We start from the raw sequence: 23,954 nt of genomic DNA, 5'->3' as shown, positions 1-23,954 counted from the left end.
TGAGAGTGAAACAGACCCTCTGCACCTAAAGACTTTGATTCCAGAGATGTTCTAATACATTTTAGCATCCAGCGCAACTTCTTACAACAATGGACTGGGACTGTGAGATGTGCTATGCAATTTCTGGCAGAACTTTCCCTGAACTTTATACAGAAATCCAAAATCGCGCAGACACGACGTAACATCTCTTAATTGTCAGCAATGTGAAACGGTTCCTTTTTAACAGGTCTGACTTTGGGGGGAAACTCCAAATAATAACAGTGACTTTTTTGTTGAAATATTGAAGGTAATCAAAGTAGCAGCCATTTCTCTGGACTGTGAACTAAGCAACAGCCCCGCGCCCGCCGAGAAGAGGAAATATTCCTCTTTCCCGGTTGTTTCCCATTTTCGGCATTTTCGGGAAGAAACACAGTGTGGCGTCCACCATACTATGAGGCATGGGAAGGGGGATGAGGGAGGAAAAAAAAGGAAAAAGGAAAAAAAAGAGTTATGTACTTGGAGCAGTGGGGCTACATATCTCTTCATTCTCAGCAATGGAAAACTAATTATCAAATGCTTCCTTGGTAGTAGGGCTGTCTTTCTTGGGGGGAAACTCCAACAACAATAGTGAGTTTTGTGCTGAAATATGGAATGTAATCAAGGTAAAGAGAAAATGAAGTGAAATTCATTAGTTATGCAGTTGGGGGTGGGGGGGCGGGGGCGGGAGGTATACTGGGGTTTTTGGTGGTGGAATATGGGCACTGGTGAAGGGATGGGTGTTGAATATTGCATAACTGAGACATAAGCTGAGAACTTTGTAACTTTCCACATGGTGATTCAATAAAAAAAATTTTAAAAAAATTTAAAGAAAATATACTTAACTCCCCTCCAGCTCATTTTTGTGTTCCTACCTATTATCTATTAAGTTCCAAATTGCTTTTTCAAAATTCAGTGAGGGTTTTAGAAGTTGGTCCAGAGTCAGTGTGGATGACTATCCAACCCTTTTTCACTCTTGAGAGATAACTCAATCTAAGTGCTCCACATTTTGGTACTCTGTTCTACAAAAACAGACTCCTAGACTTCCACATAGTACACTCCCTCACTCCCACCAATTTGCATAACCAATTTCTAGAATCATTCGATTCCGATCCCCTCAAATTCCTTCTCTTTAGACACCCTCTTGGCTTCACTCTTTTCAGCTTCCAATTTAACCTTGAAGTAATCCTACACTTTGTCCTCTTTCTACTCCTTTTACCTAAATGGCTACGGATGACTGAGGGAACTACCCCCAAAATTAATTCAGCTGCCTATGTGCTTACTCCTCCTTCCTTTTTTATGCCTCAGAAGAATAATTGCCACTTTCCTCATCTAAGATGAATTACTCTGCCTTTGTGCTTGGTCCCATCATCTTTTATCTCATCACAAGTTGTACTCCATTATTGATCCCTTTGTCTCTGTTACTGGCCTTTTTCTCTACCCTGGCTCTGACTGCAGCAAACAATCAAGCTGCAGTGACTTAAGACACGCTAGTGTACATGTACTTTCCTTCTGACATTTTTTCCTCTATCTCACCATCAGAATCCTCTATTCCTTATAGACTGGAATCAAACATTCCTGTATCTCTATGATCCCCTATTGCTGGAATTGACTTATTTGAAGTTCCATACCATTTCTAGTACCATTCTTGGATCACTTATTACCTGTGGTTTGTGCTTCCTTTCTTCATCCTTTAATGAACAATTTAATGTAATATTTACAATGTTTAAGAGATGGTGCTAAAAACATTTTGTAATAATATTCATAAACCAGTGATACATCAATGAAAATTTTAAAATAATTTATTTAATAGCATCAACAATTAAAAATATTTTCTCAGTTAAATATCTGTATTAAATATTACAAAGTTTTTAAAAAGTAAACTTTGTAATGATATCTCTCTTTCAGGGGATGGGAATTGGGTGACACACAACTGTTCTCAGGGCTTACTGTGGGCTCTGTGCTCAGGGATCACATTCCTCCCGGGGCTTAGAGGGTAGAAGATTGAATCCACATCAGCTGCATGCAAGGCAAGTACCTTTCTCCTATATTCTCTCTCTTGTCTCTGTAATAATAACACCTTTCTTTGAGTGTATACACCCCCATCCTGGGTGGGCAACTTACATTCAATATGTTTTGCAAATTGCATGGAAATAATTTGACTTTGTATCAATGCCCCAAAATGTCATGTCCTGCTTCTGTAAAATTAAGAAATATCTTAACACCGTCTTTAAGTTATGATGAGAAAAAAACACCACATATAGTCAGATTTATCTTTGAGAGTCTGTTAGAAAGGTGTTACATTGCTGAGGTTCTTCTGTTAATCTTCCAATAAGTCTGAAAAACTTGGTGTTCCCTCTGGTGTTGCAAGAGAAATCTGCTTACTCTACTGAATGCCAAATGAGGTAATAGGTTTGCATCTTGTAAGACAATGATGTATCTTTAAACCCTAGAATCACTTTCAGCTGGTGGAGATGCTCACACAATGCAAATTGAAATCAACTGACAGAACTGAAATCCTATTTCCTAAACCACAATCACTCCACTCAGCATAGGCTTATGGGGTGTAGTTGCATATAAATTTACCCAAATTTCTGGCTCTACCAAATATCCTTAAATCTGATGACATTAATTACATGATATATTTACCATTAGAATATTTCAATTATGCCAGTTAAACTGCCGTGCTTTTCTTGATGATTAAATGAAAAGTCTAAATTTTAGAAATATTAAGATGTGTATCTTAGAATAAATATGCATATTATCAATATTCTTTTTTTGATTTTGGTTTTTGAGCCACACCCAGTATAGTGCTTGGGGAACCAATCTGAATATCCTTAAGTCAAACTTGTAAGATCCTCGAAAGCAAAAATATTCATTTTGCATAGCTTCATACAATAAATAATAATCTTCTATGAATTGAATCAATCATATGTAAAAGCTAACAAAAACTTTCCCTAGAGACCTCCACTCAATCTATGAAGAATCAAACTTAAATGTATTTGATGTCATTAGTGCAAAGCAAGTTCAAAGAAAATTTCAATCAAGCATACAAGTGGATTCCTTCTTGCTACAGGTATAAAATCCTAAGCACAGTACATTTTGATTCCCCAATACCCTCTTAAAAGAAAGTATGATCTCATTAAGATAAATCCTAAAAGCAGCAGGAATAGCCGGCAACAGTCTCCTTGAGCCTTGTAGGAAAAGCCAAGAGAGTGAGACAGTTGACCAAATTCATCATGTTTATTATTCAAATATGAGCTGCTGAAGTTGGAAACATTTCTACCTCTCCCTTTGTATGTCTGTTCTGCCCGCAGGAATCAGTTCTTCCTAAGCTTCTACTCTCTACTTGCTGACTCCACCATCCCCACACAAATGTTCATGGTAAGTTTTGCTAGATATCATTAACTCGACATCAAATGCTGAGGTGAAATTTAACTAGCACATGTTATTTCACGTTTTTTTGACAGAGGATTTCACTTCCTCAAGGTGATTTCTAGAGTCAGAAAGAACATTAGTGATCCTTAAATCCACTCCAAACATTAAAAAAGATGAGGAAGCTAAGATCTAAGGATGTCTGTGACCTTCCTGATGTATTTAGTTTCTAATTGAAAGCTGGTGCTTAGACAAATATACTTTTGCTACAGAACCCCACCACAGAGCTAAATCATAGTTCTATGAATTTTTACTCTTTTCTTATTTGGGAGGGTGTTTGTCATGAATGGAAAGAGAAGCATAGAACACTGACAAGTAGGATGTTAGAGTCACTTGAAAGGTTTCCAAAAAACATTCTAGAAGATAATGAAACCCATATAGTTATTGCTTAATAAAACCAACTTGATATTCAATATCAAACCAGGAATGACTATAAAGTAAGCAAACAAAGAATTTCAAAAAAAGCTCTTAAATTCCACTTTTCAGAACATCAGAATATCAAAAGAAAATAAATTTTTAATTTATAAGCTAAATATATAACTAATGGTCATCTTTGACATGCTAAAAATACTCCTAATTACTTAAGTGCCAAGTTTATCAGCTACATGTAGAGTCTATACCTTTACAAGCCACATATTAAGTATAAAAACTGTTAAAGTAATTTCATAATCCAAAATTGAATGACTAGTATAATTATGGAAATAACTAGAATAATGGCATTTCTTTTAAAATTCCCACAATACAATTGGTATTACATACCAAAAAAACCCCACTTTGTCTAAGGTCTCTCTGTTTATATGACCATTCACACAGATAACAGACTTTAAAAAAAAATTAACCCCTTGCTTACACTCCCCTTAATAAAACCAACTTAATTTTATTTGACATTGTCCTTTTCAGAACTGCAAATTCAATGAGCGCAGCAGGTCCTGATCTTGGTCTTAACAGATGGCCTCAACAATATGACAGTAATAGCATCTGACATGTGCTGTTTCAGTGATCTCTCTTACTCTTACAAAAGTATGGAAGCCTTATATCCCGTGTGTTCCTTCAGATTGTTATTTCTGGCACGCTCTTCTTGGCATATGTTATGATGAGCCATTCATAACAAATTAAATTTTCATTAAGGTAAAAAAAATCTTTATAATCCATAAGCCTACAATTTGTCTCAGTTCCCAAGGTAACATATTCTGCTCGACAGGGCCAGTTCCACAAATAATTGAGTGTGGGGCTGGTTTAAAATTTTTTTAATTAGCTTCTTTGCTAAAGTTGGGGGTAGGGGGAGGTAGGCGGGGAAAGGCTGCAGTATCAGGAACAGAATAGAAAGGAGACTTCAGAAAAGTGTGTAGCCCTGCTCACAAAGCACTTCGCAGGGAGACAAAGATCCTACGATCCCAGAAAACATACCCAAAAAGGCTAAACCACATGATTCCTCTTGAATGGCACCCCAGAAGCTAGCTATAAAGACCAGCTGGAGCAGACAGAATCTCTGTACCTTTAAGGTAACACTTTAGAGCTGATTGTAGCTGTAATTAACATCTTCCTCTGACTGTGAAGTGGAATTTTCCTGAAGGACTCAGTGGTTTTACTCACAGGCAGGTTTAGTAAAATGGGATTTCAGACAGCGCAGTGCTTTCAACTCAAAGTAGCTAAATCTAGTTAAAGCAGAAACATCAATGATTTTCAGTGAGCGTGCATCATAGAACCGTCTGAGCATCATAAACCACTGCTGATTGCTTCTTTCAGAAGCGAGCTGCAACTAAATGAGGAGCAGAGGAGGCAAGCGAGCTAGGCTAGGCCTCTTCCTGATCTGGCACTTAAACCCCATATAATTTTCCCCCCAATACTAATGCATTCAAGCCTACTTAGTAACTAGTAGACTACTTTATTCCCAATGTATACTAGAAATAGAGGTTACCATTTAAGAAAGAATTTGAGTTTAATGATTTACCTTGACTCGCCTTGAGCACAGCCGTCCCTTTGGTGATATTACAGGAACTGCAGATAGCATGAGTGGACGGGTGGAGCACCAGGTAAATTTAGTCAGTCACTTTGAATCATGCCCATCATAAGGCTGGAGAGATAGCACAGCAGGTAGGGCATTTGCCTTGCACGCAGCCGACCTGGGTTGGATTCCCAGCATCCCATATGGTCCCCCGAGCACCGCAGGAGTAATTCCTGAGTGCATGAGTCAGGAGTAGCCCCTGTGCATCACTGGGCGTGACACAAAAAGCAAAAATAAATAAATAAATGAATGAATGAATGAATGAATGAATAAATAAATAAATAAATAAATAAATAAATAAATCTTGCCCCTCAAACTGTGGCTGAGCCTGGGAGATTGCAACAGATCAAAAGAAGCCCCCAGCCCCATTCTTCTCTCTTTCTCTATTCTTCTCTTCTCTGCTTCCCTTTCCCTCTCCTCACTCCCCTCCCCCAACCCTTCCCTTTCTGCTTCTCTCAAGCCCACCCCTGCAGACTGCCGGATCAGGTAGGGCTCCTGTGCCCAGTGAGATGGCTGAATACAAGCTGGCCTTACAGGCGCAGACAGGGACAGAGTATAAGCAGGACTCAGATGCCCCGGAAAGCTCTGGTTCACTCAGGGCCTGGATGTCCAGACAGGGACGGATACTTAGCACAGGAGTCTCACCCATTTGAATATAGCCATAGCCAGAAACTGAACAGCCAGGACAGGACGAAGAGAGGTGCCGGGATTCTGTTGAGAGGCACAGCAAAAAGTAGAGAGTACGGGAATCTTGCCCACGTGCATGTGGCCACGGCCATAGACTACCGAAAACTAGGACAAGATGTAGGGGAACTGGAAAGTAAGAACTTGCCACTTTGAACTGATATTGACAAAAGGTGATTTCATTTTGCCCCTCATCCAAGAAAGTTTGACTTCTTCCCAGGAACTGGAGTGGCTGGAGGTGGAGGGCCACTAGTCTCAGAACCTCCTCACTCAGCATGCGCCTTTGCCCGCCCTGCTCCTTCCAGGCGTGTATTGCTTTTCCGCTCACAAATGTTTCCCTCTCAAGTGCGTTCTCTCTTTATCCCTTCGGATTCAGGAAAGAAGTTTGGGGAAAAGCCCAAGGAATCTTTCCAATTTCAGACGAGGGAAGTGTACAAAGGGTAGAGAGCAACACGGACAGGGGGTCTGGCCATGTGACCATCGTACCAAGGAGTAGACCTAGTGGGATGGGACTAGCAGCACCAGGAACGGGAGGAATAAAGAGAGGCCTGGGCATCTGGGCAGAGACCAAGAGCCCTCTACGAAGACAATAAACTCGAACTTTTTAATCTTTCAGAGTTCTGTATGTAATTACTTTATATAATTCTCAAGAACCCACCAGCGCAAGAAACCTCACTTCCGTGCCAACATTATCTAAGAGAAAATCTTTTCCTATGTGAGTTTTTGACTATAATGCATTTCATCAGACATTTTATATATTTTTCTTTCTACTATAAATTTATTTTTATATTGTGTGAATTGTATGTAGCATCAAGTAAGTCAATGATTTTGCTATTCAAGATCTTTTTTTATAATAATCAATACACAAGTATTACCTACACTTCCCCACACAGCTTTTTGTAAGTACCTGAGAAGGGGAAAAAGACCTGGAAAAAAAACAGGCGAAAACAATGACAAATTTGGCAAAAGTTTTGTCTCTCCGACTGCTTATTATAATGAAGGAAAAAGAGGCAACTAAAAGCCCACAAACAGTGGCAGTAACAAGACTCACTAGTGAAGACTGGAATCAAAATAACTCACAAAAGGGGAAGTGCTACAAAATGTGTGTATGAGATTCAGTATATAATAGACGCTTCAGAATTGAGAATTTGTGAAAGAAAGAGGCAATGGGAGTATCTGAGGGAATGAAGGGAGTACACACTTGAGAGTGAAGCGTTTGTGGTGGAAAAACAATACACACCTGGAAGGAGCAGGATGGGCAAAGGCTCATGGTGTGTTTTGAGAAAGTTCTGAGACTAGTGGCGCTCCACCTCCAGTCACTTCAGTTCCTTGGAAGAAGTCAAGTTTTCTTGGATGAGGGCCAAAATGAAATCACCTTTTGTCAATATCAGCTCGAAAGTGGCACATTTTTACTTGAAAACTCACTGGACCCATGTGACATCTCACATGTGAAAAAGATCTAGTATAACATTAGCCTTTCATGAGATTCATTTTGTATTCGATCCTCACACTGCCAGAGAAAATTAACCACTGACTTAAAACAATACTTCTTCCTTCATGAAGTAAGCCTAGGTAGAAAACTGACCTTCTGAACTATGGAAGCACTGGCAAAATAAAATTGGAATGCAAACATTTCCCCCCCCCAAAAAAAATCGTATATTGTCTTATACTGGATACAAAAAAAATCTCAATAGGTCTATAAGTTAATTATAAAGCACAATCTGGACAGATTTAATTTTCTAAACATAATGCAATAAAATAATAGCAAAGTCAGAACTGTGTCCTATTTTCAATATTCTCCCAAACAAATGTAGATCAAAATTGAAAATTTTTAAATATAGCAGAGAATAAGGAGATAGTAGAGTACCATGGTTGAGGTGCATGTGCCTAATTTGGGGGGTCAGTTCCGAGCACTACGTGGTTGTCAGAGTTTCTTCACTGGGTGCAGCCCTAGAGCTGCCCCCAGCACTGCTGGTTGTGACCCTGAAGCTCCCAGCACTGCCCATGGGAGGCCCAGGGTCCAGGCCCTTTGGGACTGAAGCAGCATCACATCTTCAGGCCCTTTGCATTAAACCAAAAGCCTAGTTAGCTGAGACTCTCCAGTGAGGCCCTGAATCCTCTAAGCACTCTGCTGGAAGGCCCAAACATGACTGTCACGGTCACTGTCATCCCGTTGCTTATTGATTTGCTCGAGCAGGCACCAGTAATGTCTCCATTGTGAGACTTGTTACTGTTTTTGGCATATCGAAAATGCCACGGGGAGCTTGCCAGGTTCTGCCATGTAGGCAGGATTCTCTCGGTAGCTTATCAGGCTCTCAGAGAAGGATAGAGGAATTGAACCCGGTTAGCCACATGCAAGGCAAACACCCTACCTGCTGCGCTATCGCTCCGGCCCAGGTCCAAACATAAATAGAGAAATAAATAAATTAGATCATTGAGTGGAACCCACCAAAAAAGATAAGAATCTTAGAGTCAAAACAGAAATACTAAATATATATATATATACATATATATATATTAATGAAGGGATAAATAAACTGAAAATTCAATGTAAGAAATTAGAGAAAGAATAGATCCAAAACTGAGTTCTGATTTAACTTGAAACTTGATCCTTTACTCTTTCTGTTAATGAAGGATCCATCTACCCAAATGCTGCAATCAAAAACTAACAGCCTAGATTCTACCCAGTACTTGTTGATTTGTAATGTAAATTCTTTCCTCTCATGACTACCTTCCTTTGTCCATACCAAGGCCCTTCATCTCTCAAGACAAGAGTCATCCTCAAACTCTTTTATTGAGGCATTCTGGTTTACAAACCTGTTAATAGTAAGGTTTCATGTAAAGCGACTGACCTGAGTTCCACTCTATCCTCCTCCTCCGCCTGAAAACCACTTTTCACATGAAGACCAGAGGGTTCCCTTTGAATTAGTCATATGTATCACTGCTATTAAAATCTTTGAGTGATTTTCCATTGCATGCATATTAAGATCCAAATTTCTCACCAAGATGTCAAAGTCTCTAAGACTAAATATGACTAAGCCCTGTGAACAGACCCACAAACATGTTTTGTTTGCCCTACAGAGTGTCTCAGAAGATTTTAAATTTATTGCCAGCCTTTAAAAAGGCATAGTACACATTAAAATGGAAATTTCTGGATTTTCTTGAAAATTTGAAAAATGTGTTTAAACCGGATCCATGTTTCTAGACAGTGAGTAATAACTACAATTTCTACCTTTTAACAGTGTCTCCAAATCTTTGTATGTGTGTCAGTACTTCTTTATTATCGAGAGTGAAATCCCTTTTTGATCTGGTAGTCATGAATACTTTTCTTCATTTGAACATTTTTATTACATGACAGTATAAGCACACGGTTTGTTTGCTATCATTTGGGTATTTTTTGAAGATATCTCCCCAAGACTGAATTAAAATGCAGTGTCTGCATGTTTTTGAATAAGACACCAAAGAGACTCTTCCAAATATTCAGACATACAAGAGCAGTTAGATAGTTAAGAAAAGAAAACTTCCATGGGAAAAATTATCTTTCAAATGTGAAATATCAAAATGTGTAGACATACAGTTGAAATAGTACTGCAAGGGAACTTCACAGTTTAAATGTATATTTAGAGTTTGTTATGCAAGAGAAGTAATTTCTGAAAATCTTTTATACAGCATTTTGTATTGTATATATCATGAGCATATATTTAAAATTTGCCTACAGGATATATCTTATGTTCATGTTTTTACCACACAAAAGTAACAATAATAATAATAGGAATTAAAAAAGAAAGCTTTGGGAATAATAAATGTGTCTACAATCTTAATAATATTAGTGGCTTCACAAGTATATAGTTATCCCCAGACTCATAGTTATGAATAATAAGTACAGTTTTTTACATGTTAACTGTACCTCAATAAATTTGCTGTTAGAGAGAAAGAGAGAGAGAGAGAGAGAGAGAGAGAAATAGAGGCAAAGAGACAGAGAGAGAGTGGTTCTAGGGATGGAACTCAAGTCTTAACATGAAAAAATGCACACTATCACTCTTCCTCAGCCTAAGTGGCCTAATTAATTCCTTTTACTTTTCACTCATTCTGTAAATCCTTAATTGAAGGAAGGAGAGAAGGAGTAGTTCAGTATAGTATATTGTCCTAATGTGTGACACCTTCCCAGGGTTTAATTCCTGGCACCCACCCACCACCCAAAATATACTCAGACCCCCCCCCAAAATAACATATCACAACATGTAGATACAGTAAAAAAAAAAATCAAGTAGCTAGTGGAGAATATGTACACAATACAACAAGACAATGAGATCTTTAGATAGAATATGTGTATTGATATGTATTCATTATTCATTTATATTTCTACATGTAGGTGATAAGGGGGAAAAGGTTCTCTCATGGACACCTTTGAGACTCCTGGAGCATAGGAACTACACTGTCATGACACACCTAATCCATTGCATAGTCTTCAATCTCTCTCTAGACATAAAGCAGAAAGAAATAGTAGTAACACTACATTGTCTTTTTTTCCTTCTTTTTGGGTCAAACCCAGCAATGCACAGGGGTTATTCCTGGCTCATGCACTCAGGAATTACTCCTGGCGGTGCTCAGGGGACCATATGGGATGCTGGGAATTGAACCCTGGTCGACCATGTGCAAGGCAAACGCCCTACCCGCTGTGCTATCACACCAGCCCCTACATTGTCTTTAGATAGTATTCTTTGTGAAAGACTTGGAAGAATCTTGTGACAAAAATTATATGTATTCTTATGTCACTATAAGGTAAGTAGATAAAATGCTTTTATCTACAATTCAGACAGAATGAATAAAGATGTTAAGTGACTGGCCCATGCTATGTTTCTGGCTATGTTTCAAGTCATTCTCTATAATTATTTCGTCTTTCAGGTGGCTTTGGAAATTTCTCCTCCTCTATCCCAGCAGAGTGCTTGCTTTGTCTTCCCTGCTCCTGCCACAGGACTAATAGGTCTGTGATAGTAGGCTGCAAGGGTGTCATTAGCCTCTCCCCAGCCCATCAGTTCACCTCTCATCCAAAAAGAGCTTCAGAAGAACTGCTTAGAACTTTCCTATTTTTTTTTCCTAATTTCTTTTTTACTTAACATGCTCTGGTTTTCCTGAACCAAGTCTGTATGTAAGAAAATTCATCTGGAACCTAAAGATACCATTTGATTCGCTCAAGCATCCCTCTCTATTCAAGTCCATTTGGACACAATTCAGATTTTCAACAACCCTCAAATACAGGAAACCAATGGTTCCAGTATAAATTATCAGTCAACCCATGTTTCAGCTCAAGTGAGATAGGAGAAGTATTGAAATTTCAGATCCTCTCCTTTTCAGTCAATCCATGTAAATAAAATTGCAGTCATTCTGTCATATTGGAAATAGGATAAACCTAAAAGTCAAGAAGGCTGAATAATTTTAGACCCACTCTGTCATACCTTACAATTTGATGAAGTGGAAATAGCACTAACTGTGCTGTCTGACATAGAAAGTGTTCTTTAACTTCTCAGAATGGTTTGTAACATAAAGAAAATACTGTATAATTCGCAGGGTGGCTGCAAGCATCAGATGGATTTGCTTATAAAAAGCAATTAACAGATGGTATTCAGTAATATTAGTCTCCTTTATTATAACATGGAGTTAAATTAGGTGAGCATTAAGGTCCCTTCTGGTGCTATTATTTTATTTTTCTATTATTTTTTTCCTAGGTACTAGAAATAGCATACCAGGCTGGTCCCTCTGCTAGCCCCCAAACTAAATAACTACAGACATTTAATGCCTACCTGAAGACTCAACTCAAAGATCTGAGACTTTTATGACCAAATCTTGATATTGTCCTATTTCCAAGAACGGCCTGAGTTCTTGGACATAGGATTGTTTTATATCCTGTTCTTCCATAATTCTGATACTATCTTTTCCCTCCCATTCTTCTAGTGATATGGAGTCCAGTCCCTGAGATTTCTCCCTGGCATGGTCAATACTATCTACCCTAAGTACTCCTTGCACTGATCACCTACACACTTGAACGCTCAATGCTTCCTGCTGCCAGTGTGAGAGCCCAAAGCTACTATTTAGGACATCTGTCTGCAGACTACTGCCAGGTCTCCCAGCTACCAGCTACCCACCTGCCAGTCTGTCTCTCGTCGCTCACTGCATGAAAGCCAGCCCTGCTCTCTCCTGAGCAGCTGACCTAACCCACTTACACATTCTGCATTATCAGCCAACACCTACATCAGACATGGATGGACATAAACACTGATATGATTAGTGCATGGATAAAATTAAGCTTCCTACTTCCAAAAGAAATACATGTTCTATACACATTTGTGATGAACTATCTTAATCTCTGATTAGTCTATTTTGTAACCACTTTGTACTGTCTAATTTGTTCTTTCAGGGGCTAGAAAGATAGTACAGCAGTTAGGCACTTGTCTTGCATACAACTGACCTGGGTTCGATCCCTGGCACTCCATTTGGTCCCCTGAGTCCAGCTAGGAGTGGTACCTGAGCACAGACCTAAGAGTAAGTCATGTGTGTGTGTGTGCGTGTTTGTGTGTTTTGTGAGGTTTACTGAAAATATCACAGTAAGGCAAATTCATAAGGCTCCATGCGGCATTTTAAAATTCATTCCAACTGTAGACTGGGTGACCTGCAGGTTGGACAGGCTGCCAAAGTCCAAGAACTTCAGCATCTCCTTAGTGCCAGGGTCCACTTCAATGATCTCCTGTTCTAGGGCTGAGACCTCGGGCACGTAGTTGTCCCTCTGCTCCCGCTCCTCCTCCTGCAGTTTGATGGAGATGGCCCCTCTGGATGCACTTCATGAGGTGCATGACATAGCCGGCGATCTTGTTGTGGAGCTTCTTGCTCGTGATGATGGCAATCTCCTTGCACACATGCTTGTTGGTGTGGAAGTCCTTGCCCAAGCGTGTGTAATACTTCTCAATGATGACCCCAGCTGCCTTCTTCATGGTCTTGGTGCAATTGCAGCCCATGTTGGTGGGTTTTCAGTAAAAGAGCTAAGAATAAGTCTTGAGCAATGCTGGGTATGGCCCCAAACACCATAAATAAAAAACTAAAATGTGATTTGTCCTTTCACTAATTTGTCTATCAATTAGAGTGAGGTGCCTAATCAGAAAAGTACACAAAACATCATCAAACAAGATCAGTGTTTTGTCACAAAGCAACATACACAAATAATCAACAACCAGAGCAAGAGCTAAATTACCAACATCACAGAGGGCTCCCTCATGCCTGTTCAATCATTATTCTTAGACTCCTCAACCACGACAAAAACTCTCACCTATCTCAACTTCTACACACTATGTTCAACTTTGACTTTTTAAAAACATTTTCATGTAATCATTGATAGTATCATAAATTAAAAAGTCACATAATAAAATATGTAATTATCATAAGGAATTATTAACTGTGCATATCATCTTGAAACTAATATTAATAAAATAATATAAACATTGTAAAAAAATTTTCATGTAAATGCATTAAGTAAGACATGTGTTCTCTTTAACCTATTTTTCTGCCAATGATATTTATAAAAATATTTTGTGTTTATTTGTATAACTATAGTGTTATAGTTTATTCACATATGAAGGTACCAACAGAGGAACCCAGGTGTGTGGGACCCAGGGCTGAGACCTCCAAGCCTGCTTGGATCTGGACTGGGCCTCTTCCACCCAGATTTCCCATTTTCCAGTAGCTAGGTGGTCACACCCAGGGACTGCCCCCAGTGCCGTGTAATCCCACCAATGGCCAACATCCAGGGACTTTAAAACCAAACTCCTGGAAGCAACATTTTATATCCTACTTCTCCCTTTGGAAGAACCTGGCAAGCTACTGAGAGTTTCCTGCCCACATGGGAGAGCCTCACAAACTCCCCATGGTGTATTCATATGCCAAAACCAGTAACAATGCTGGGTCTCATTCCCCTGGCCCTGAAAGGGCCTCCCTCATTAAGAAGGACGAGTAAAGAGAGGCTTCCAAAATCTCAGGGCTAGGACGAATGGAGACATTACTGAGACCACTCAAGAAATTTGACGATCAAGGGGATGATGACGATGATGATAGTGCATTCAGCTGGAGCGATAGCACAGCGATAGGGCATTTGCCTTGCTCGCAACCGACCCGGGTTCAATTCCTCCACCCCTTTCGGAGAGCCTGGCAAACTACCGAGAGTATCTCACCTGCACAACAGAGCCTGGCAAGCTACCCATGGCATATCTGATATGCCAAACACAGTAACAACAAGTCTCACAATAGAGACGTTACTGGCGCCCGCTTGAAAAATCGATGAGCAACAGGATGACAGTGACAGTGTGACAGTGATGGTGCATTCATTTTAGTTTTAAAACATCAGTCTAGAGAGATATGCAGGGACAAAGGCTTACCTTGCATACACACGATACCTGTTTAGTCCCAGACATTGCATATGATCCACAGGCACAGCCAGGAGTGACCCCGAAGCATAGAGCCAGGGATAAGCCCTGAACACAGCCAGATGTTACTCAAAATAGAATTAAATAAGCTGGGACTGAAGAGATAGTGTTGAGTATAGGGTGTTTGTCTTGCGAGGGATGATCCAGGTTCGATCCCTGGCATCCCATGTGGCCCTCTGAGTACCACCAGGAGTTATTCCTAAATGCAGAGCCAGGAGTAACCCTTGAATCACTAGGTGTGGCCCAAAACCCAAGTAAATAAATAAAAGCCCATTCCATGAACCTACGATAATTCATACATTGTTATATTCTAAATGGTTATTTGAATAGTTTTTTGTTTTGAACTTTGTGAGCATTTGCAGACATTAAACTAAAGCACATGTGCTTGTGTTTCTGTGGGTGACTTGCTAAATCACAGAGTACACATGTGTTTAACTTTAGGAGACAATACCAATTTAACTTTAGGAGTGTTTCAATGGAATTGAACAAATTACCTCCCAGCCTACCAGCATGTGTGAAGATTCCTGGTATACCACATTACCACCAACCCTTAGAATATTTAAGTGTCTTGAATTTTAATATTCTGATACAAAATGTGCTACAATCTGATAGTTTTAATCCACACTGATTACTGGTTTTTAAGTACCTTTCTATATGCTCAGTGATCATTTCTATGTTCTCCTTTAAAGTGTCTGGGCAAGTCTCTTAGAAATTTTTCTAATTTTATCTCCCTTTTCTTATCTACTCCTTTCCTTTATAGGACCACTTTATGTATTCTGAAGAAGACTTTGAATTTTCTGTACTGAAAATGCCTTCTCCCACTCTGCCTTAACTTTCATCCCATTAGTGGTGTCTTTTGATGAACAAAAATTATTAATTTTATTGTAGTTCCAGTTATTATATTTTAGTTGCTAATTCTGCTGCCTGTTTAAGAACTCCCTCTTTATTTCAAGGTTATAAAGATATTGTCCTACAATAAAGTTTAAAATAGCACTGTGCACTACTGTAGTCACTAGTTACAGGTGATAAATTAAAATTTATATCAACTTAAATTTTTAAGAAATAAAAAATAATTCATCATACACACTAGCAACAATTCAAGAACTCAATAGGCATATGTGTCTCTCAGCAATTGTAATGGACAACATAGTTATAAAATATTTCTGTCATCACAGAAAGCATTATTATTTATAGTTTTCTATTTTTGTAATGATACCTATAACTCATCTTAAAAGGATCTTTCTAGATATTTGTAAAATTCAGTATATTGTTTCCCATATAAATGTTATGGGCTCAGTATATTAATTTTTCTGAGTACCACAATAAAATTATGATAAATAAGATATATATGCATACATATGTTTATAAATATGCCCTGTGACTTCTATAGATACATATATATACATATATATATTCAAAAGAGCCTTGGCTGTTTCTGATCCACGTAAAACAAAGCTTGATACTTTCCACTAAAATAAGTTCCATTTTAATTGCTATTCCACTGAATCTATAGATCGTTTGGAAATAGTTTTATATTTATTATGTGAATCTTCAAATCTATGAAATCATAGCATAATCATTAATATGATTAGGTGCTTAGTTTCTTTCAACAATTGTATCTTTTTCTGAGACCTTTTGTGCAATTACTACATTTACTCTGGAGTACTTACACTTATTGCTACAACATTTTCCTACATGCTTGTTGTTATTATATATAAACATAGTTAATTTTTTTAAATTTTTGGTGCTGTGCCTAAAATCTTTCTGAATTTATGTTTTAATTCTACACATAAGATCATGCTGTGTCATACAGTCACATGCTTTTTGTTACATTTTTATGTTTATTGAATTAGTCAACACACATGGTAGTACATATATCTGTTGAGGGTCTCCAAAATACCTACAGTGTTTATCACTCACTAGAAGGATTCAGAAAATTTATCCCTGTCACTTGAATTATTAAAGCAAAAGGATACAAAACAAATTTAGCAAGGGGAAAAGGCAAAAGAAGTAAGCTATGAAGAAAATCAGAAACAACTTTCTAAGAATCCTCTTTCTGTGAGGTCAGAAAGAACATGCTCAGTGCATGGAACATTGAGGTGTGGCAACACGATCAAGTGCCATGCATCAGGGAGACTTATTAGAGGCTCAGGGTCTAGGGTCTATATTGGGCACTAATCACAGAGGTACTCTGCCTAGAAGCATGAACCAAAATTCCACATTTCTTAAAGGAAAGCAAGAGGTGGTCAGCATAAAACAACTTGATTTGCCCAATGAATCACTTACTAATTAAGAAACGGTAGACCTAGTCCTAAAGCCCAAGTTTCCAAATACCAGCCCAGGAACAATCTTGCAAGCAGGCCTTAAGGACTGTAGTTACAGGCCTGCCATGTTAAATCTTTGCTCAAGAACTGAACTGACCTATAATATTTTCTTGTAATATTCTTGTCAAAATTTATTATTGTTATACTAGGCTCATAAAACAAAGCACATTTTTTTTTATCTAAAAGAGTTTGTATAAAACTGACATTTCTTATTATTTTCTAGAACAAATGAGTGGACTCATCTGAACTGGAGTTTATATATGGAAATGCTTTTTAAATAGAGATTAAATTTATTTAATAATCACAAGATTATTCGTTTTTTTATGTTAGTAAGATATTTTTTTCTGGATTTAGGGGCATTATTATCATCACCTCATTTATAAAGTAACAAAATGAGGCAAATAATTTGCCCAAAATTGCGTAGCTAGTCATTGGTGTGTGTCACTAGCATTTTAGTCTATAAATTTTAGGAGACAGATACATAATAACTACACTCCACAGTTTATTAAATGCATGTTTTATATAAAGGAACTCCATATAAAATCATAAATTGTAAATTTAAATAATCAGAATTTCCTTGGGACTGGTGTTGTCTAGATAAAAGTTTAATGCATTTGAACACATTTATGACATCATTTTGGTGACTAAGAAAGAGTTTTAAAAAGAATATTTTAGCCTTGATAGAGCACTTTGAAGCATGCCGTCAAAATACATATTATGGGGCTCCATTGCTTAATTGCTGAAGCAAAATCTTTTGCTGGTTTTTAATCCTCCCCAGTCATGTTATAGGCAGTCAAACATGTTACACCAGGGCTAATGAACCTAGAATTTCTACTTTATTCATATGCTCATAATATTAGTTAAAATAAACATTGTGTGTGTTTCATTTCCGTTGATAGAGATCACCTCTGTCTGTTCTCTAACTGCTTCTTGCTCCTATATAAAACCAAGAGAGAATGGAGATTACTTCATTCAAACTCATGACCAGTGAAACTCTGATTCTCCCCCTAGTCTTTAGGGTCTTCTCCAGCAGTGCTAAGGCCAGGGGCCATTTCTAGCAAGAAAAATTCTGTGCGAAAAGGTGCTGTAGGCCTCATCTACGTAAGACATGCTCAACACTCCTTTAAACTAAATCCCCAGCCTGTCTCTTCCTATCCTTCCGTTTTCACTCTTCCTTTTGGTACAGAATGGTGAAGAGAGGGAACTGACCTGGAAGAAGAGGCTAATGCTAATTCTCTTTTAAATTTTTATGGTAGTGTCTGGAATTATAACTAGTGTCTCATTCATGCAGGGAAAACCCTCTACTACTGAGCTCTATCCCCAGCTACTCTCTTCCAATTCTTGTAGGAGAAGCCTACAAGATTAGGGCTCAACTTCTGAGGGGTAAAAGCCTAAAAGGGGCTTGTTGGTTTGGGTATTTTTGTTTGTGTTTTGGTTAGGGCGCCACTCTTATTCCACCTCTTTGTCACCTAAAATTCCTATCTCACATTGAAGGTTAGAATTTCAACATATCAACTGAGGGGGGTTGTGAAGGAGAGGCATGGAGAGAGATTTGATTCAGTCCAAAGAAGGTCTTTTTAAAAACTAAACAATCACATAGAAATAGCAATAGCTAACCTCTATGTTGTGCTTATATATGACTTCATTTGCAATTTAATCCTCAGGTATCCTATTATCACTTCAGGGTATATAAGGAAAAAAATTCACAAGGCAAAAAATAACAAAAAATCAGAGACTTTCTCCTGATTAAAATTTTTCACTGGTGAATATCAAGTAACAGAATGGGAGACTAACACCCAAGAATAGTAGAGATGAGTACCAGGAGGATTGCTACATGGCTTCGAAGCTGGCCTCACACACTGGGGGAAAAGGCAGCTGAGATAGAGGAGTGACCACCAAATAAAGGGTGCTTGGAGGGCCTGCTTGGGTTGGGAGATGTGTGCTGAAAGTAGACTATAGACCGAACATGATGGCCACTCAATACCTTTATTGCAAACCACAATACTCAAAAGGAGAGAGAAAGCAAAAGGGAATGCCCTGCCACAGAGGCAGGGTGGGAGGATGGGGCACGGGGTGGGGTGGTGGGAGGGACATTGGGATCATTGGTGGTGGAGAATGGGCACTGGTGGTGGGATGGATACTCAATCATTGTATGACTGAAACGTAAGCACAAAAGTTTGTAAGTCTTGTAACTGTACCTCAGGGTGATTCATTAAAAAATAAATAAATTGTTTTCACTGGCATCTATTATTCTGAAAATCGTATTCAAACCTACTCCTGAGGTATGCAAAGCCCCACCACACTGCCGACTCAATGTCCACCTACCACACCACCAAACCCCTCAAGTCTTTTCCCCGTATAGTTTGTTCCATCTGGGACATCTCTCACAGGTCCCTTCACGTTTGGCTTCTTCGTGATCTAAGGCTTACATAAATTATAGCTTCTCTGACCTGGCCACATCCATTTAACCCCATTGCCATTCCATTTAACCCCAACACGATGAATAAGCTGTTTGGACTTTCTTTATGACCCCATTAGAAGATATTTTATTATTTTTTTCTGGATTTTGTTGGGGTTTTTTGTTTGTTTGTTTTCTAACATGTCTCATTATAATTCTAGCATAATATCAATAAAATCCTTGCCTTTTGTAGGATAACATTGCCAGAGATAGCTTAGGTTTATTGGGTTTCTCCCATCACAGTGCTCCCATTCCTCTGTGTTTATTTGTAATTTCTTTCTTTGTGCTCTGTTGACTTGTAAATATTGTTTTCCCTTTCTCCTTAAGTTCTTTGCATAGTTTGTTCAGAGCAATGTTCTTTTTGTATGGGCACAGGAAGACAGTAGTAAATGCTATGCTTTTGTAACCTGGGAGTCATTTGACAGTGCATGATATTTTCCTCCTGGGCATCTGTTCTCTCGACCTAAGCCTCAGCTGCCCTTACTTCCTAGCACCCCCAAAGGCAGGGTCCCAACTAGGGATGGGATGGACCCAAAGCAAGCAGTGAGCTATGTGCTACCCTGGCATCAAATGGGCCTGGCCAAAGTGCTTAATGCTTAACTATAAGTTAAGAGCTTGGTCATGGACAAATGCTGTCATGATCCAAAAAGTAGTAACTAGATTTGGACCCTGATAGGGTTAAGAATGATTAATCTGGCCTGAGCGCTGTAGTCTGAGTCTGTGGCAAAATGTTCCCAGGAGAGCTTCCCTGCAAGCCTCAACATCCCTCTTCCTGTGTTCATACAAAAATAACTAGTATTAAGATGTTGATTGAGTTATTGGACTGAGGAATACCTCTTAAGATATTTTGCCCAGAGCAGTCAGGAAGGGCTTTGGAATACCTCTAGGTGTTGTCTCCTTTGAACCTGGTGGGGCCTCCAGAAGGGTTTTCTTATGTTGATTTTGCTACTAGACTGGGTATAGCATGGGCCCAGAGGGCAAGGTGGAGAGAGACAAGTAAGGGTGGAGAGACTCGTGGAGGGAAAGGAGAATCTGGAGAGTGGGCATCCTGGAAAGAGGAGCTCAGAAGGAAGAGTGTGTAAAATGAGAGAGATGAGAGATTGAATAAACAGCAACTAACCAGCAACCAGCTTGGTCTTTGTTCTTTCTTCGCCTGCGTCCCGATCCAGCCCATACACAGCAGCTCCAGAGCACCGAATACGGGCGGTGAGATAGAGCTGCCTGGAGAGCCCACGAATACACACCCTTCAGCGTTATTTAATTATTTACAGCCTTTCTTTATCTTTTTCTTCTTCTAACACCTGCAACCTAGTACACAATAACATCAAATGCCATGCAAAAAATGCACAGGCAGATGAATGAATGAAATGAATGAATTACTGGGCCATGATTACAGTTACATAAATGGTAACACCTAGATTCCAGAACTAGTCACTCTCATTTTTAATGATTCCAAATAATGCTTGGAAGAAATATATTTTTTTTTAAAAATTGATGTGTATTATTCAAAAAATACGCATCAAAATCAAAAGTAATATTAATTCATTCCTGGAAGAATGTGATTCAATAACCATTATCACTTGTATCACTTGTCATCCCGTTGCTCATTGATTTGCTCAAGCAGGTGCCAGTAAGTAACGTCTCCATTCATCCCTGCCTCGTACTAGTGTAGCCCAATGGCATCTGCTTGCTTCAGGAACACGAAGAGCCTCAAACCGTTCATTCAGGGTCTTGACAAAGAAGTCTCACCATCTCATAGGTGGGTGGGCACGCGTTCTTTTGACATCTCACAGAATCCAGTCGGTAACAGCTCTAGTCCAGTGGTCATCTCTAAATTGCATTATGCGTCTGGCCCATCTGATTTTCGACACCTTGGCAAACGAGACAGCATTCCTGATTCTTGATCGTCATGGTCGACCATGCTGAATCCTTTTCGGAACCCTATTGCTCACATGGTTGTTCTTCATCTAGTGTTCTTCCAATCCTATTCAGGATAACTCAAGAGAATAATTTGTAGACAACACACAGCAGGCAGATGGGGCGATAGTTGCTGATGTCATGGATGTCTCCCTTCTTGTACAACAGGATGGTTCTGCTGGTTTTCTATTGGGACAGAAACTTGCATTCAGACAGGTAGTGTGTGAAGAGCTGAGCCAGTGCATTGACGAGAACTGGCAGCAGATTCTTCAGATGTTTGGGTCTGACCTTGTCTGGACCAGTGCTGTACGCTTCTTTACCAATGATACGGTGTGTCGAATTTCGGAAGGGAGAGCGCTGGGAACTACATATCCATCCTGCAGAATTTGGTATGTGGGCAAGTGGATGTGGCTATCAAAGAGATCCAAGTAGAAGTTGTGGATAACCTTTTCCATTGCCCTTCTGGAAGATGAGATAGATCCATCAGGATGTCGGAGGGCAGTCATCTTGGTCTTATAGTTGGCAAAGGACAGGCGGGTGTTGCGAATACTTTTCCCGGCTTCTGCCACATCGGCCAACACTGCTGCTCTTTTCTCTTTGAGGTGTTCCTTTATCGCTTCTCTGCACAGTTTTGCGAGCTCAGATGTTAGCTTGTGATTGCCTAAGGCTCGCACCAGACCACATTGGTGAATGAGCTCGAGAGTTTCCGAAGACAGACATTTTTTTGTGATTTTCCCTCGCTGCATTACTCGCACAATCATGGAGATACTGAACCAGTTGATCGTATTCCTCATTGATATTGTCAACTATGGCTTCTTCCCATATTGCTGCAATAGCGCCAAAGAGATCTCAGTTGGTGGTCATTCTGGGAGTTCTCTTCTTAAACTTTGCAGTCCTTTCTCCCTACTCTGTGAAGTAGAATTTCGCAGGAAGGAGATAGTGGTCTGATCCCATTTGGAATTTTGGGACAAGAGCGACATCAGTCAGGCAAAACCATCGATTGATTATGATTAAAAGTGCAGTCATTTTAGTCCTTCGTTTTGGCAGCCTAGTTTGGCCCTGAGATTTTATCAGGCTCTCCTTGTTCGTTCTTCTTAACGCTGCCATACTGGGGGCTCTTCCAGGGTCAAAGGAATGAGGCTCATTGTTGTTACTGTTTTTGGCATATCGAATATGCCACAGGTAGCTTGCCAGGCTCTGTTATGTGGGCAAAATACTCTCGGTAGCTTGCCAGGTCTCTGAGAGGGATGGGTATAATCATTATACCCACCATTTATGATAAACCTACCCTGTACTATGTTCTCTACCATGAGCTTTCTAATCAAACCAACCAGTTCAATCCCAGGCACCATGCACTATGTGGTCCCCTCAGCACTGCTGGGTGAATCTTCAAGGCTTCTAAGCACTTTGGGGGGACCCATGTATTGAACCTCTGGCCCAGTTGTCTGAGAATTGCTGCTAGAATTCCTGGATCACCTGGGCACAACTTGGGTGACCCTTCTCTGTCAAAAGATACTGTGTGCAGTTTTTGTTATTATCATCATTTCCCATTGAAGATCTTTAAAGTCAGAGAGGATGAATAATTCATCCATGTTACAACTAATAGGTGACTGAGTTAGGATGGAACCCAAGTCTACCTATCTACAATTTTCAGCTAATAACATCAATACCATAAAATTTGTGTTTTAAAATAATGTGACATATTGTATATACTTTACAATTCATGTCCAAAATATATGCAAATTTTATCATCACTAATGACATTGTTCTCATCTTCACTCTTTCCCTCAATAGAGAAACAAGATGTTACTTCATGGTGAATTTTTCCTGGCATGAAAATCTAATATGTTATATAGAAGGGAAGTTCCACTAGAAAGAAATTATAGATGGCAGATGTCCAGGGTTAATTCATTGCCTTTTAAATAAAATAGCAAGAATGTCTTTGAAGGGACATTTATATCACCTAATAAGTAATCTTCCAAAGTGCAATGTGTTAGCGATTATTAACCAGCACAAACTGCTGAGGTTAATGAATAATGCTAATCTGAATACATCTGCATAAACTCCTTCTACTCAGGATTTTTTTTAAACTGGCTTTTTCTTGAGATGACTATTTACAAAGCAAAGTAAAATTATAGAGTTGCAAGGAGATATACAACACCACATACTTTACACATCTATGGATACTGTTCTAAACATGGCAAAAACAAATAAAAGAGACAATTTCCATACTACTTCTTATCTGAGATCCATCTCTGGCAAAACCAGATTGCAATAGAAGCGGTTAAATTCTAATCTATTAAGAAAAGGGTTTAAATGTATATAATCCTTTAAATATTTTGAATATATACAAACAAAACCACCGGTCTAAGCAATTCAGAAATAGTGGTGAGGGTGAAAGAGAGAGCTCAAAAGGAGAGGAGAGATAATTCAAAAGAGTCTGTATAAAGGCAGGCAGGGGTGGGGTTGGAGGGAGGGTAGGAAGACTGGGGACATTGATGGAGGGAAGTAGGCATGGATGAAGTGATTAGTGTTATAACATTGTAGGTATAAAGCTAAATCATGAATGACTTTGTAACTATTATTTATAGTGATTCAATAAAAAACAAATGTTAAAAAATAAATCCTGGGGGAATAAAGGAGAGTAT

At 39.1% G+C, this 23,954-nt stretch overlaps 1 pseudogene; it reads right to left on the bottom strand.

The window, feature by feature from the left end:
• Positions 1-12,752: 12,752 nt before the first annotated feature.
• Positions 12,753-13,149, bottom strand: LOC101544928 (40S ribosomal protein S17-like; annotated as a pseudogene).
• Between the last annotated feature and the right edge of the window lie 10,805 nt (positions 13,150-23,954).

This window comes from Sorex araneus, chromosome 10, assembly GCF_027595985.1.
Source record: "Sorex araneus isolate mSorAra2 chromosome 10, mSorAra2.pri, whole genome shotgun sequence".
NCBI classification, from domain to species: domain Eukaryota; kingdom Metazoa; phylum Chordata; class Mammalia; order Eulipotyphla; family Soricidae; genus Sorex; species Sorex araneus.
The sequence above is the reverse complement of the archived record's forward strand: the minus strand, read 5'-3'. Positions and strand labels throughout refer to the sequence as shown.